Raw genomic sequence first — 15,025 nt, 5'->3', positions numbered from 1 at the left:
CGTGTTCAGAAACATACCCATTGTGACCCTAATTTACTTACAGGGCCCATGGCAAGGCCTATAAAGGAGGGAACACCCGTTGGATTTCAGGGCACAACTGAATAAATCCCAGGCCCCATTGCTTACTTGTACGGAATAAAAATTGACTCCCTAAAAATTTACACTTACACACACACACCTTAGATAAAAGTAATAATGTGAACTGTGTGGTATTTCCGAAAACAGGGGTAATTACGGAGGCTGGTTGGAATGGGCACATGGGGCAATAAAACCGGTATCCCCCCTCCTCTCATGCTTTTTGGGGGTCATTTCTTGACCTCAGTGGCGGGTATGGGGTGTAAAAAGTGGCGTTCCATGAGTCTCCGTAAGCTTGATGAGGTGCGGCGGTCTCACATAGAAGGCGCTCAACAAGCTGCTCCTGGAACTGCAGGAAGGCTAGCGTTCCCGGGGCTTCTTGTAAAATACGTATCACAGGTAACGGTCTGAATAACGCCGGGCTCAACGCCGTAGGCGGAAACTGCTTGCGGAGGCCAGCAGCGGATCCTGGCTGTGAGCTCGACTGTGACCCTGCGTACGGCCGCGTAATTTACTGCGCATAACTGCGTACTCACACAGGCGGTCATGCACAGTAGCTTTTTTTTGTTTGTATTTCCCGCACCGTCGTTTAGCGATGACGTGGGTACCCGCAGCCCTTATACAACGTAGTTGCGTATGGGCTGCCGGTATATCCGCGATACAATAGAACCTGCTGCGTTCTCTTTTCTGCGACTGGATTACGCCATTCCAACCCGCTAATGTGAGCGGAATTGTGTAATCCAATGCGATTGATCTGTGTATTACCGCGGATCAGACGCATGCGGAATCCGTAATTCCTATCCGGTCATGTGAGACCGGCCTAAGGTAGATCTCTACCTTTTTATCACGTGACCGGGGACCGCTCAACGAAGCCACCCGTCACTGCTCCAGGCTCTCGGCGACCGTTGGTCGCTGGGAGCAAGGAGATTTTAAGTTTCCTGGGCTCCCCGACTCCTGCGCATGTGTCCGTTGTTTTGCCAGCAGTCGCATGTGCAGAATCCGGGTAAGTTCACGGATGAGGATCGCGTCGGGGTGCAAATATGGAGGCCTCCGGTAAAAAGTTTCATCTCCTCTCACTGATCGCATCGGTGAGGGGAGATGAAACTTCAAATTTAAAAAAAAAACTTTTACGTGATCGCCATTATCCATTGTATAACGGCGAACACGTGATCAGGAACCACTCACCGTGGCCCCCCGTGAAATCTCCAGGCTCTTGGCTCAGTTTTGTAGCCAGGAGCAGGGAGATTTTCAATTATCCTGGCAATCCACAGCTTTTGCGCATGCGTCCGCCATTTTGGCGACGGGCGTGTGCGCAGAAGCTTGGGTAAGGTCCGCGGATAAATCTGGGGGCCTTATGTGCGTACTTTCATCCTACCTCATGGATATGATCCGTGAGGGGAGATGAAACGTACGCTTTTTAAACTTTTTAAAAACTTTTAAAAACTTTTTTAACTTTTTTTTTTTTTTTACTTTTTCACACTTTTTTTTTTAACTTTACATGATCACTGTCATCCATTGGATGACAGTGATCATGTCCCTGGTGACATCCCTCTGCTCCGGGATACACATGGCAGCCAGGAGCAGAGGGATTTTGAATTTCCCGGGGCTCGAGCCCCTCTGTGCACGCGCCCGATGTCAATCATCGTCCACAATAGTAAAGGAGGGACTGCAGCACTACCAAAACAGCTGAAAAAACAGCTGAGGGAAAATGGGGGAAAAAAACCCCCAATGAGTGCACGCCTATCCAGACACTGGACTCCAAGTGTCCATAAATGAATGCATGCAATAAGTGTAAGAAAGGCAGCACACTGGAATAGATCCTCTTACCAGTAGATGTCCATAAGAAGGTTTTTATTCATGATCCACATACAAAAAAGTGCGCCGTTTCGATCATCCGCTGTGATCTTTCTCAGGCATGTCAATCATCGGGCGCGCATGCGCAGAGAGGGACTTCGGGACATCGGGGAGGACTTAGGTGAGTATTTTCACCTCCCCTCATGGATCCGATCCATGAGGGGAGGTGAAACTAGCACTTTTTTTTTTACTTTTTAAACTTTTTCGCCATCGCTGCTATCCAATAAATAGTGGCGATCGCGGTAACACCTCCTGGTTCCCAGCTACCTTCAGGAGCCGGGAGCCAGGAGGTTTTGAATTTGCCGGGGGCTCCCAGGCTTCTGCGCATGACGTAATCGTCCGGCGCGCATGCACAGAAGGCCACCGGCGGGTCCGGGAGGACCAGATCTTCAGCCAGCAGCGTGGAGAAGGCGGGTGAGTATTTTCAGCTGCCCTGATGGATCCGTTCTATCAGGGCAGCTGAATATCTATCTTTTTTCACAGGTTTATTTACTTTTTTGCGATCGGCGCTATCCATTGGATAGCGCCGATCGCAATGCCGAGGGGGGGGGGGGTCCCCGCAGCCCGGGATGACAGCTCCATGCTGTCGGCTACCTGCGGGCACCGACAGCATGGAGCTGTCACGTCCAGAGCCCACGGGGCTTTATTCTCTGCAGGAGACGTGTTTTTACTTGGGCAGGACGTAAAAACACTATGGGCTGGCGTTAAGGGGTTAAACACCTCCTATTAAACATGGACCAAGTGGAGGCACAAAGAGAAAGCAGCAAAAATATAAAAAAAAAAAAAAAGGCAGATTTTACTCCAGTCACACTACACTGACCAGGAAATCAGAAACATAGTCACTACCTTTCAATGTATAACTTGGTATCTAATGGAGGATGCTAGAGACTCTCTGGGAAGACTAAAAATCAACAGAAGGCAGGATAATGGGACAGACCGGAATGGAATACGAGACGTAAGATAGGGTCTGGACGGGTGGAGTAGAGGCGAGGAAGACGGAAACATTAAAAGTTCAGGTTATTTTCCTTTTTCCTTCTTTAATTAATTTTTTTTTGTTTCCTTTTGCCTAATTTGAAATAAATATTTATACAAAGATAGCGGAAGATGAAAAGTGATGAGTGAGCCATAATAAGGAAATGGTGCAAGAGATCAGTATGTTTAATATTTTATTTCCCAAAGTGACAATGTAAGGGCTTATTCACACATCCATATATCGGCCGAGTTTTCACGCCCGGCCGATATACAGTGTCCCTTTCTGCAGGGGGAGGAGGCGGGACAGGAGCAGTGCACTGAGCTCCCGCCCCCACTCCACTATTTGCATTTGGATGGGACAGGGTTGAACTTAGTTCCGCCCCCACCCCTCCCATTCAAAACAGTAACAAGGGGCAAAGAGGGGGCGGGAGCCCAGTGCACTGCTCGTGGACCGCCTCCTCCCTCTGCAGAAAGGGACACTGTATATCGGCCAGATGTTAAAATCCGTCCGAAATACGGATGTGTGAATAAGCCCTCAGGCATATCTGTAAATGCAAAGTTTGCGAAAGAGATCATTGTATTGTTCCAAGATGTACTTTATTTCTGTATTTCTTTTTTGAATTGTAATGTTTACAAAAACTCAAAATAAAAAACATGTTAGTAAAAGGGGGAATGGGATTAAGTTGTGTCAGGCTGGCAGCAGCAGCACCAGTAACTATAAGGCCGCCTGCAGACGAGCGGGTCGGATCTGGCGGCGAGAATTCTCGCCGCGGGACCCGACCAGAGCGCCTGCAGAGACGGGCGCGTACTCACCCGCGCCCAGCGGCCCCGGCTCTTTCATGTGCCGGCTGCCGGCGCATGCGCAGACCGGAGCCGCGGCCAAACCGCGGCCGTCTGCATAGGAGTGCGTATTGTAATGCACTCCTATGCAGGCTTTGAGCGGCGGAAATCTCGCCGCGGGATTTCCGCCCGTGTGCAGGCGGCCTAAGGCTGGGTTTACACTGGGCGGATTTGCCGTGGAAATTCCGTCCATTGCCGCTAATCCCAAGATTAGCCAGCCATGTGGACATTTCTCAAAAATCTTGTCCACACAGGACGGCAAAGCCAGCAAAAGCCAACGCTGCGGATTCGCCATCCGCAGTATGTACATTTTTTTCTTCCTTATAGAGGAGAGCACGGCCGCAGCGAAAAAGCGTGCGGCCAGGCCGCTTTAAAACCCGCAGATAAGTGCTGCGAGTTTTGAAGCAGTGGATTCCCGGCGGAAGTTTTGCGGTTTTTCGCTGCGGCCAAACCGTAAGATTTTCGCCCGGAATCTGCCCAGTATGAACCCAGTCTAAGTCCTAAAAGGGAAGTGAAGCCACCTGTGGAGAAGTTGGCCAGAAATGTCAGAAGAAGCAAATCTCTGTTTGTTAGTCAGATGAATCTTGTGACAGTTCCGTTAGCAGAAAACACTAAAGGCAGTCGAGGACCAACGCAGAATGGCAGGGTGCAGTTAGGTCAATTGAACAGTGCCTTTTGCTCGCACCTGTGGGGGGCATTGAGCTGCAGCACCATATCGAGGTACGCCACTGGTGTGGTTACTACAAAGAACTGCTGCTAATTTTCTCGAAGAACTTTAGAGAGGACAAAGACATCTATATAAGAAAGGCTTCTTTAGTTCACATGACCATATTATAGACTAGCTGATATACCCAGCTTCGCCCGAGTTAATTTGGTACTGGTGTTTATCTGGTGTTCACACGGAAAATCTTATGAAGTCGTGGTTACTTTAGAGATACCGAGGAAAAACATATGTTCACCATTTTGCATAGTTCTCTGCGTTACACCCAGGAAACACCACGGGAGGTAACCATGCGACGTTTCCTTTATATAACAGGACATCAGGAAGTGAGAGAATTAGATTCCATACGTAAAATGTGGACGCTAATTCTTTTGCGCTTAGAATTGAACAATTGAGGTGGGACCCATTAACTTTTCCTATTTATGACAATCAATGCCCGTTCCAAATTTCATGTTTCTATGACACCAAGAAGTGAGAGAATTAGATTCCGTCCGTAAAATTTGGACGCTAATTCTTTTGCGCTAGAATTAAATAACCGAGTTTGGACCCATTACCTTTTCCTATTTATGACATAATCAATGCTCATGGCAAATTTCATGTTTCTACGACAACGGGAAGTGAGAGAATTAGATTATGTACGTAAAATTTGGACGCTAATTCTTTTGCGCATAGAATTGAATAATCGAGTTGGGACCCATTAACTTTTCCAATATATGACACAATCAATGCCCGTGCCAAGTTTCTATGACACCTGGAAGTGAGAGAATTAGAATCCATACGTAAAATTTGGACGCTAATTCTTTTGCGCTTAGAATTGAATAATCGAGTTGGGACCTATTAACTTTTCCTATTTATGACATTATCAATGCTCATGCCAAATTTCATGTTTCTACGACATTGGGAAGTGAATTAGATCCCGTACGTAAAATGTGGACGCTAATTCTTTTGCGCTAGAATTGAATAATCGAGTTGGGACCCATTAGGTTTTCCTATTTATGACATAATCCATGCTTTTGCCAAATTTCATGTTTCTACGACATCGGGAAGTTGGAGAATTAAGTTCTGTACGCAAAATTTGGACGCTAATTCTTTTGTGCTAAGAATTGAATAGTCGAGTTGGGACCCATTAGCTTTTCCTATTTATGACATAATCAATGCTCCTGCCAAATTTCAAGTTTCTATGACACCGGGAAGTGAGAGAATTAGATTCCGTACGTAAAATTTGGACGCTGATTCTTTTGCGCATAGAATTGAATAATCAAGTTGGGACCCATTAACTTTTCCTATTTATGACATATTCAATGCGCGTGCCAAATTTAAAGTTTCTATGACATTGGGAAGTGAGAGATTTAGATTATGTACGTCAAATTTCAACACCAATTCTTTTGTGCTAGAATTGAATAATCGAGTTGGGACCCAATTACTTTTCCTATTTTGGAGATAATCTATGCATGTGCCAAAATTAATGTTTCTACGACATCGGGAAGTTGGAGAACTTTTGGCGAGTCAGTCAGTCAATCAGTGAGTGAGTGAGTGAGTCAGTCAGTCAGTGAGGGCTTTCGTCTTTATATATATAGATGAGCATCTCAGTCTGCCCATAGAGTTACTGATCCAAATTTACATAGATCCCTATGATGCTGCCAGTTCAAATCAATACACTCGTCTGTAATACAAGCACTAAACTGTACCGTTGTGTGAATGCGGCCATAGACAAGGATGTCCTAATCAAAGACATAGTAATGGCAGCATAAACAAACAAAAAAAAGGCTAAATGCTTATCTAATAAATAATCACATTGTGTTGTAATTAACCTTCTCAGGAACAAGCCTGTTTATGCCTTAAAGGGGTTTTTCAGGGGGAATACTATTGATAACCTATCCTCAGCATAGGTCATCGATAGGTGACGACTGGGGTCCGTCCCTCAGGACCCTGACTGATCAGCTGAGCGGGCGCATGCTGTCAGCGCCGCAAATACACAGAGGTCAAAGCGGAAGCCTCTGTGCCGACCTCTGTTTAGTGGCCGGCGCTTGTAACTGCAGGCATGGCTCCAATTGATTTCAATGAGAGCTGTGCCTGCAGTTACAAGCGCCGACCACTACACTGAGGACTGCGCAGAGACTTCCACGGCTTACCCTCCAACCTCTGTGTATTTGTGGCGCCGACAGCATGCGCCTGCTCAGCTGATCAATCGTGGACCCAAGCGACGGACCCCAGCTGATAAACTATAGATGACCTATTCAGAGGATAGGTCATCAATACCATTCTCCTTGGAGAACCCGTTTAAAGATTGGGCCAAATTTTGGAAATTTTGCATGTGTCACTTTAAGGCCTCTTTCCCATGAGCGTATATCGGCCCGCCGCTTTCACGGTCGATCGACATACGCTACGATCTGATGCACTGGATTCCAATGCATCAGATCACATGGCCGTATTCCCGTGATGTAAACGCGCCCGGACGGCCAATATAGCGCCGGGCGTTTTTACGTTGGGCCCAAAAGATAGTTCCAGGACTATCTTTTGGGCCGGAATATGTCGGCCACTGCATGGGCTCCCATGGGAGCCATTGACAGCGGCCGGAGAAGGGAGGTGGGAGGGAGTTTAGAGGGCGCTTAGCTTTCTCACCCCCCCCCCCCCCCCCGCCACCTCCCACTGCAATCAGACGGCGGGGATAGCGGGACACCCCTCCTGTCTTCTGCATCCTCCTCTGGCAGCGCAGGGTGATCGCTCATCTTGAGCGATCATCTCGCACTGTAAATGACACAATGATTATCGCTCAAAAGTCACTTAAGCGACATCTTTTGAGCGATAATTGTTGTGTCTAAATGGGCCTTTATTCCACAGGGCTTTCAAAACATAGAGGAAACATAGACAATACAACAATAACAGATAGTGATCATTTATTAGGAATAAGGGGGTGGGTGGGCTGCTCCGATGAGCTTACAAACATAGAGAAGGTGCTGTAGGAGCTACAGGGGTGCGAGATGTATACAGTAGGCAAAGTGGAGAAGCATGGGTTGCCGTAGATAGATCATAGACCAGGGGTGCAGTGGGAGGGGCATGTTGTAGAGGGTGGGGGTTGGGGTTAGTTCAGGAGATTTGAAGAGGTGCGTTTTCAGTGGGTGTCTTAATTTCCGTGCATCTGGGATTGTCCAGATGTTTTGGAGTAGTTCATTCCAGAGGACTAGTGCTGCTCTGAAGAGGTCCTGGGGGCGTTTAGTCTGTTAGCGGAACACAGTGCCTGGGCCGAGTGGTGTATGGACAGGAGGGAAGCGATGTACGGTGTCGCAGTGCCATGGAGAGCTTTGTGGGTGAGGGTATAGAGTTTGAATTGAGTTTTATAGTGGATGGGCAGCAAGTGTAGTGACTGGCAGAGTGCAGAGGCTTCCGAGAAGAAGCTGGATAGGAAGAGGAGTCTAGCTGCCACATTTAATATGGATAGGAGGGGGGGGGGGGATATGGATATGCGGGGTTAAGGACAGCCCAGAATCCAGTGTTACTCCAAGACAGTGGGTATGCTGTCTGGAAGTTATGATGGTACCGCAAACTGAGATGGAGAAATTGTAGGTAAAGGTTGGCTGGCAGAGGGCGGTTAGACAAGGTGGTCAGTTTTTGAGAGATTGAGTTTAAGAAAGAGGGAGTACATGGTATTTAAGACAGGCAGCCAGTGATGTTTTGGAGAAATAGTGCAGAGATGTCATGGGAGGAGCTGTAAAGCTGGATGTCGTCTGCATAGAGATGGTATTGGAGGCCAAATCTGTGGATGGTTAAACCCATTGTGGCTATATAGGTAGAAAACGGGGCCGAAGACCGAGCCCTGATGGACCCAGACAACGAGGAGGAGCAGGGAGGAGGTGGAACCAGCTAAAGATGCCGAATGAGAAGTCAGGGAGGTAGGAGGAGAACCATGAAAGAGCAGTACGCTTGAGGCCGATGGAGCGAAGCATTGCGAGGAGGACGACGGTGTAAAATGCTGTGGAGAGGTCAAGGAGGATTAGTAGGGAGTAATCGACCCTCGATTAGGCTGTCAAGAGGTTGTTCAATACTTTTGTGAGGGCAGTTTTGATCAAATGTAGGAGGCGGAAGCCGAACTGTGGGGAAGGAAAGGGGGAGGGAGGGGGGGGGGTTCGAGGAGAGAGTTTTCAGAGAGAAAGCGTGTGAGGCGGGAATAGACCAGGCGTTTTAAAAGTTTGGAGATGAAAGGAAAATTTGAGATGGATCGGTAGTTGTCAGCGTTAGTTGGGTCAACGTTTGGTTTCTTTAGCAGAGGGGATATGATGGAGTGTGTGAATGAGGCATGGATTAAAATTAATTGATGTAATAAATTAGTGTAAGGGTACATTCAAACATAGCAGAATTGGTGCAGACTTTCCACTGTGTAAAACCCACACCGAAATCCGTGGCCAATTCTTCATTATACCACTGGTGCAGATTTTGATGTGGATCTGCAACAGACTTCATCCTACATTTGGAAGGGTCAAATACAGCATAAATGGTGTGGATTTTTAGGCAATTTTTGGTGCGAATCCGCATTAAAATTGCTGTGTGTGAAAGTATCCTTTTAATAATTTGCTCAGAAATAAATTAAATTTTTTAAGTGAACTCTACACTACAAAATAGTGTGATTGTAAAAGAAGGGGTTAATTTGGGGTTAATGTGTAGGGTTTCAGTAAAAATGCTCTTCTCAGACCTCATATTGACATAAGAGTGGGGACAAGAGGGGTGGGGGTGGGGGGTGGGAGACAAGCTATTACAGCGCTAACATCCCAGGAAAGCTTGTTACAAGAATAAACTTTCCTGGCCAGTGCTGTGATTGGGTGTCACTAATGACGTCATTGGGACCTCAACCAATGAGATCCCGATGACAGCACCCAAACCACAGCCTATTAGTAACAGCCCATTCTGATGTTTTATCTGCTGTTGAGGGCCACAATCACCCGCTGACAGTAGAACTTAAATTTACATCGCTGTTGCACAGACCCCAGGCAGCAGCAACATACATTTACTGCTGGCAGTTGCAAAGTGGTTGTTCTAGCAAAGAAAGATGTACAATGGATCAAAAAGGTTTTACCTAATGAAACTTGCATCCTTTTCAACATATGTAACCAAGTCATGAACTGCAATTTTATGTACTTCCTAAGTACAAATCCCTATGTCAAAGTGTCCCATGTTTAGTGAGTTAATACTATAGTTGTTTTGTAATGTTTTGGAAAAAAAAGTGTTAGGAAAGCAAAATGTGCCCCACAAAAAAGTGCCTCATTTATCAAATCTATCTAACCAAAACCTGGCCTTGTTGCCCAAACCAACCAGTCACAGTGCAGCTTTCTAACTTCCAAAGCAGTTTAAAAGGCAAAAGCAGAGCTTTAATTGGTCTGCTATGGACAGCAATGCCAATTTACATAGTAACATAGTAAGTTAGGCTGAATGGAGACCATGTCCATCTAGTTCAGCCAGATCCAGAGGAAGGCAAAAAAAAAAACAACTAGGCAAGTTTTAATACTTGGGGTACATTGTATTTTGGACTTTCTAACATTGGTATATGATATAGCAAAGTATTATCTGCTAAAATGTGATTTAGCCTTAGGTTGTCATATTGCAAAAATTCTATAAAACATCTTCTGAAGTACTCCCTAATTGATAATGTGTACATCTTCCTAGTTGAAAATGAACATTACTACAGTGATCTGAAAAATGCTAAATGGGTTTAGCAGGCTTTATTACAGATTTATAATTGCTAGGACAAGGGCATGTAAAACAATGTAAAGGAAAGGTGAGCTTGTTTGAACATAGGAGACTGGCAATAAATGAATTTATTTGCCAATGAATACTGAAGTATAATAAATACCAAATGTTTGCTACATTTGCATAATTAACATTGCCCCTAAATTTAAAATGATGCTGTGCACTACATATATAGCGTAGCCTTAGAGGATATGCTTCACCTGTCAGAAACTGGAAGTAAAGATCTAGATTGCGCTACATTTCATATAACATACTTACATTTGGTCCAGTCAGTTGTAAAAGTGTACTCAGTTCTCTTTAATGACATTACAATTCTACCTTAACATGCATTGGAGTTGCATTAAAAACACTCCTTTACTTAAAACCATATTTACAATTAAACGTACAGTTAATAGTTATCCTCTTTACAAAGATATTTAACACAGTACATTCTTACACAGCGGACCTTACATAGAAAGTTGCAGAATTTGTAAAAAGGAAAGACATTGTCCATATAAAATGCTTTTGTAGGATATATTCATAGTCTAAACAAACATGAAAAAAATGTAAGGACTGAACAAAAGAAAAAAAACAAAAACTTTCTAAAGTCAAATAATTGTGGATATAGAAGCAATTCTGTAAGACGGACATGCCCCACAGAACAGTATCAAGAATGTTACCGGTACATAAAAATACAGTTATAGTAAAATAAAGATATAAAAAGAATCCCTGGATACACACCATGTGACAACAGTTTTTAAGTTCACCAATGGGGATTTCTAGAGCATTACATTTCAATTATTTGGTACAAAATTTAGGTAAATAAGTCTTTAACCCCTTAATGACGGCCAATATGTTTTTTTTTATACTGACCTCACTAATGGACTTTTAATTTGTACATACATCTTTTTAAAGCGGTGACTTAGCGGACTACTGACAAGCAGGCTCCTGCTCTAACCGCCAGATGTAGAGAAACCTCAGAGATTCTGTCAGTTCAACCTCTTAAATGCCACAATCAATAGCAACTGCAGCATGTAAGCAGATAAGGGGAGGGGAATCCTTCTGTCACCCATTTACATCCCACAGTGTAATTGCAAGGTACCAATGGGTTCCCATGGCAGCTGGAAGCCTGATAAAGGCTGCCATGCAAATCAGCCTATTAGACCCTGCCTCCAGCAATCTAATAGGCTACTGTCATAGGCATAGTAGAATGCACTACATAAGTAATGCAATGTACTATCATAGTGATTGAACTATTGCATCTTCAAGTCCCCTTCAGTCACTAACAAAAATTGCATCAAAAAAAGTTCTATAAAGCTTACATCTAAAAGAAAAGAAAATCCTGGTTTAAAAAAATAAAATAAAAAATAATGCATTCTTCTACAAAATCCTTTTTAAATAGATAAAAATCGCATAGAAAACGTAAAAAAAAAAGAAACACATAATTACTAGAGATGAGCGAACACGTTCGGCCCCGCCCCTTTTTCGCCCGAACACCGAACTTTGCGAACACTTCAGTGTTCGGGCGAAAAAGTTCGGGGGCCGCCGTGGCAGCGCGGGGGGGGGGGTGCGGCGGGGAGTGGGGGGGAGAGGGAGAGAGAGAGGGCTCCCCCCTGTTCCCCGCTACTGCCGCCCGCGCCGCCGCGCATCTCCCCGCCCCCCGGCGGCACCCGGACCTTTACGCGCGAACACTGCAGTGTTCGGCAAAGCCGGTGTCCGGGTGCGGATGTGTCCGTAACGGACATGTTCGCTCATCTCTAATAATTACGTATTATCACGTTCAAAATCCCCCAGGCAATAAAAATATTGTTTTTAATCGCACCTGGTGAAAGCTGTAAAAATAATTTGAAATACCCAACGCCAAAATTTCCATGTTTGTTTTGTTCCAAGAGTTTGCAATCCAAAAGTCATATGTAACTCAAATGGTTACCAATAAAAACTACAGCTCCACCCACAGAAAACCTCACAGCGCTGCGTTGCCCGAAAAATAACAATGTTATCAATCTTAGGCTGGATTCACACAAACGTATATCGGCTCGGTTTTTACACCGAGCCGATATATGTCGTCCTCATCTGCAGAGGGGGGGAGGGGCGGATGGAAGAGCCAGGAGCAGGAACTGAGCTCCCGCCCCCTCGCTGCCCCTCTGCACTATTTGCAATGGGGAGAGGCGGGACGGGGCTAATTCGTGGAACTTAGCCCTGCCCCGTCCCACCTCCTTTCATTGTAAATAGTGCAGATGGGCGGAGAGGAGGCAAAGAGGGGGTGGGAGCTCAGTTCCTGCTCCTGGCTCTTCCATCCTCCCTCCTCTATCCTCCCCCCCTGCTGATGAGGATGACGTATATCGGTTGGCGTGAAAACCGAGCCGATATACGTTCGTGTAAATGCAGCCTTAGAATGTGGTGCTGCAGATTCATTTTTTTTAATGTGTTTTTATTGTGCAAAAGTAGTAAAAAAAAAAAAAAAATCTATATAACCTTGGTATCACAGTAATCGTGCTGATCTAGATAAGAAAGTCATCATGTTTTCACTGAATGATTAAGGTCGTAAAAACAAAACCCAAAAATAATAGTGGAATTTCTGGAGGTTTTTCCCATCTACACCCAAAAACAGGTAATAAAAGTTATACAACACAGGTGTGTATGTACACCAGAGTGGTGCAATTAAAATATACAACTTCCCCCGAAAAAACAAGCCCACTTACAGCTATGTCAACAAGTTATGGCTCTGGCAATGACAATCGCTTGGACCTTAAACCAAAGAATAGGCTCGTCACAAAGGGGTTAATTATTTAAAGGGGATTTTTTTGCTTTATAACAGCTGTGAAGTCACCTATGTTACCCCATAGCAGGCAATATGCAGTAGAGGGCAGCATACAGTAGAGGAGGAGATGCTGACTTCAAGTTCATAGCAGTTTCTATGATTGCAATCAATATTTTAATGTAAAAGGCTAATTAGACGTCTGCAGGATACAAAATCTGTTATGTTAGCCTCTCGTCTACATAGTGATTGATGTCTTTATGTGTCTATAAACTCAGAAAGGTAAGATTGTCAATCACTTTGTGTGGCTAAAAGATATGCAAGACTCACAGGCTCCCTCTACGAGCCCTGACAGCATTTCGACATTAAAATATTGAATAAAATCATACAAAAAAGAAAATCTCTTTAAAAGGAACACTAAACATAGAAAATTCATTAAAAAAAAATTCCAGCCAATCACGGACAAGATTATCCCATTTGTATCATACTACACTTACAACTAAGAAATATATAGAGTTCTGTGTGTCCCAGGAGAAAAGCCATGTCCCCCATTGTGTAAGACAACTGGCAGCAGAAGGAGCCTCTCCCCTTATGTCTGCAACAGGACACCATGATTGTCAAATGCAGCCAATGAGCCGCCAAAAAGGGAAGAGATTAGCAAATAATTAACTCCATTGTTCTTTGGAGGACTTCTGCAAGACTTTCAAGAACATATACAAAATTCAAGCAGTGGGGCAAGTTTATACCTGGTTTCCTTTTGCCATTCCATTTCTAGGTTTAGTGTTCCTCTAACAGGATTTCCCAAATTTTTGTTTTTTGTTTTTTTTTTAAATACCACTGGCCATGCCCAAAAATAAATTGCTCTACACGAACTTTTACCAAGTTCCGGCAGCTCCAGCGTAACATCTCCTTTCATCCCGCAAGTACTCTGTTTACAGGTGGTAGTCAAGAGTCTCTGATGTCCCCACCAGCACTGTTTCAGGGTGCCGGGACTTGCGAGTACAGTTCAGTTTGTTTTTTCGACATGGCCAGCTATAGATTACAAAAGGAACAAAACCAAAAAACTCTTTACCTTGGAAAAGCCTAGGCTTATATACATCAAAGCCCTTGAATTCTGTTACAACTTGGTGTGTAAGGAAAGTAAAGCCCCATTTACACAGGACAAATGTCGGGAAAACTATGCCTGACACTCGTCCCAGCATGTACTAGCTCCCTGCGGTTGCACAGAAGAGAGTATCGTTGGCTTGCAGTGGGAAGGCTGGAGGAGATTTCACTCCTCGCTCTCCCCCGCCCCTCTGCATTCAGTACTCAACGGCTGCCATTTACACTGAGCGATCATCGTTCAGAATTTTAAGCAGCCTGAACGATGAGCAATGATCCTGAATGATGACGTTCATTCTAAACAGCAGCCGTTCAGTACTGAACAACCGTTGTATTAAGTGAATGGGGAAGGGCGGGGGAGAGCAAGGAGTGAAATCTCCTCCAGTCACCCCGCCCCCTGCTAGCCGGTCTGTCAGAGAGCTAGCAATACTCGCTCCTGTGTAGCAGCACGGGAGCGAGTACATGCGGGGACAAGTGTCGGGGATCGTTTGCCCGACATTCGTCCCATGTAAACAGGGCTTAACGTGTCACCACTTAAGACAGGAAAGGAAAATGTTCACAGCTTGTATTCTATATGTGCAAGTCATTTCATTTACAACTAAATTCACACATCTGCGAGAACTGAGGCTAGAAGTTCCTGCCAGTCACCACAAACATTTTTAATACCATTTAGAACTATTTTGTGTTAAGTGGTTAATTGTAGGAAACATTGGAAAATTGTGTTTTCCCTGGAGTATTCCCCCACCCACCCATTATTAGTTTTACATCTGTTAAGGACAAGAATTTCAGTGATACCTGGAAGAGTTAGGCCGCCTGCACACGGGCGGAAATCCCGCCGCGGGATTTCCCGCGGGATTTCCGCCACTGAAAGTTTGCATAGGAGTGCATTACAATACGCACTCCTATGCAGATGGCCGCGGTTTGGCCGCGCGAAATCTCGCGCGGCAAACAAACCGCTGCATGTCCTATTTTTGTGCGGGGCACGC

The sequence above is a fragment of the Eleutherodactylus coqui genome, chromosome 1, assembly GCF_035609145.1.
Source record: "Eleutherodactylus coqui strain aEleCoq1 chromosome 1, aEleCoq1.hap1, whole genome shotgun sequence".
NCBI lineage: Eukaryota > Metazoa > Chordata > Amphibia > Anura > Eleutherodactylidae > Eleutherodactylus > Eleutherodactylus coqui.
Note: the sequence above shows the minus strand (reverse complement) of the source record.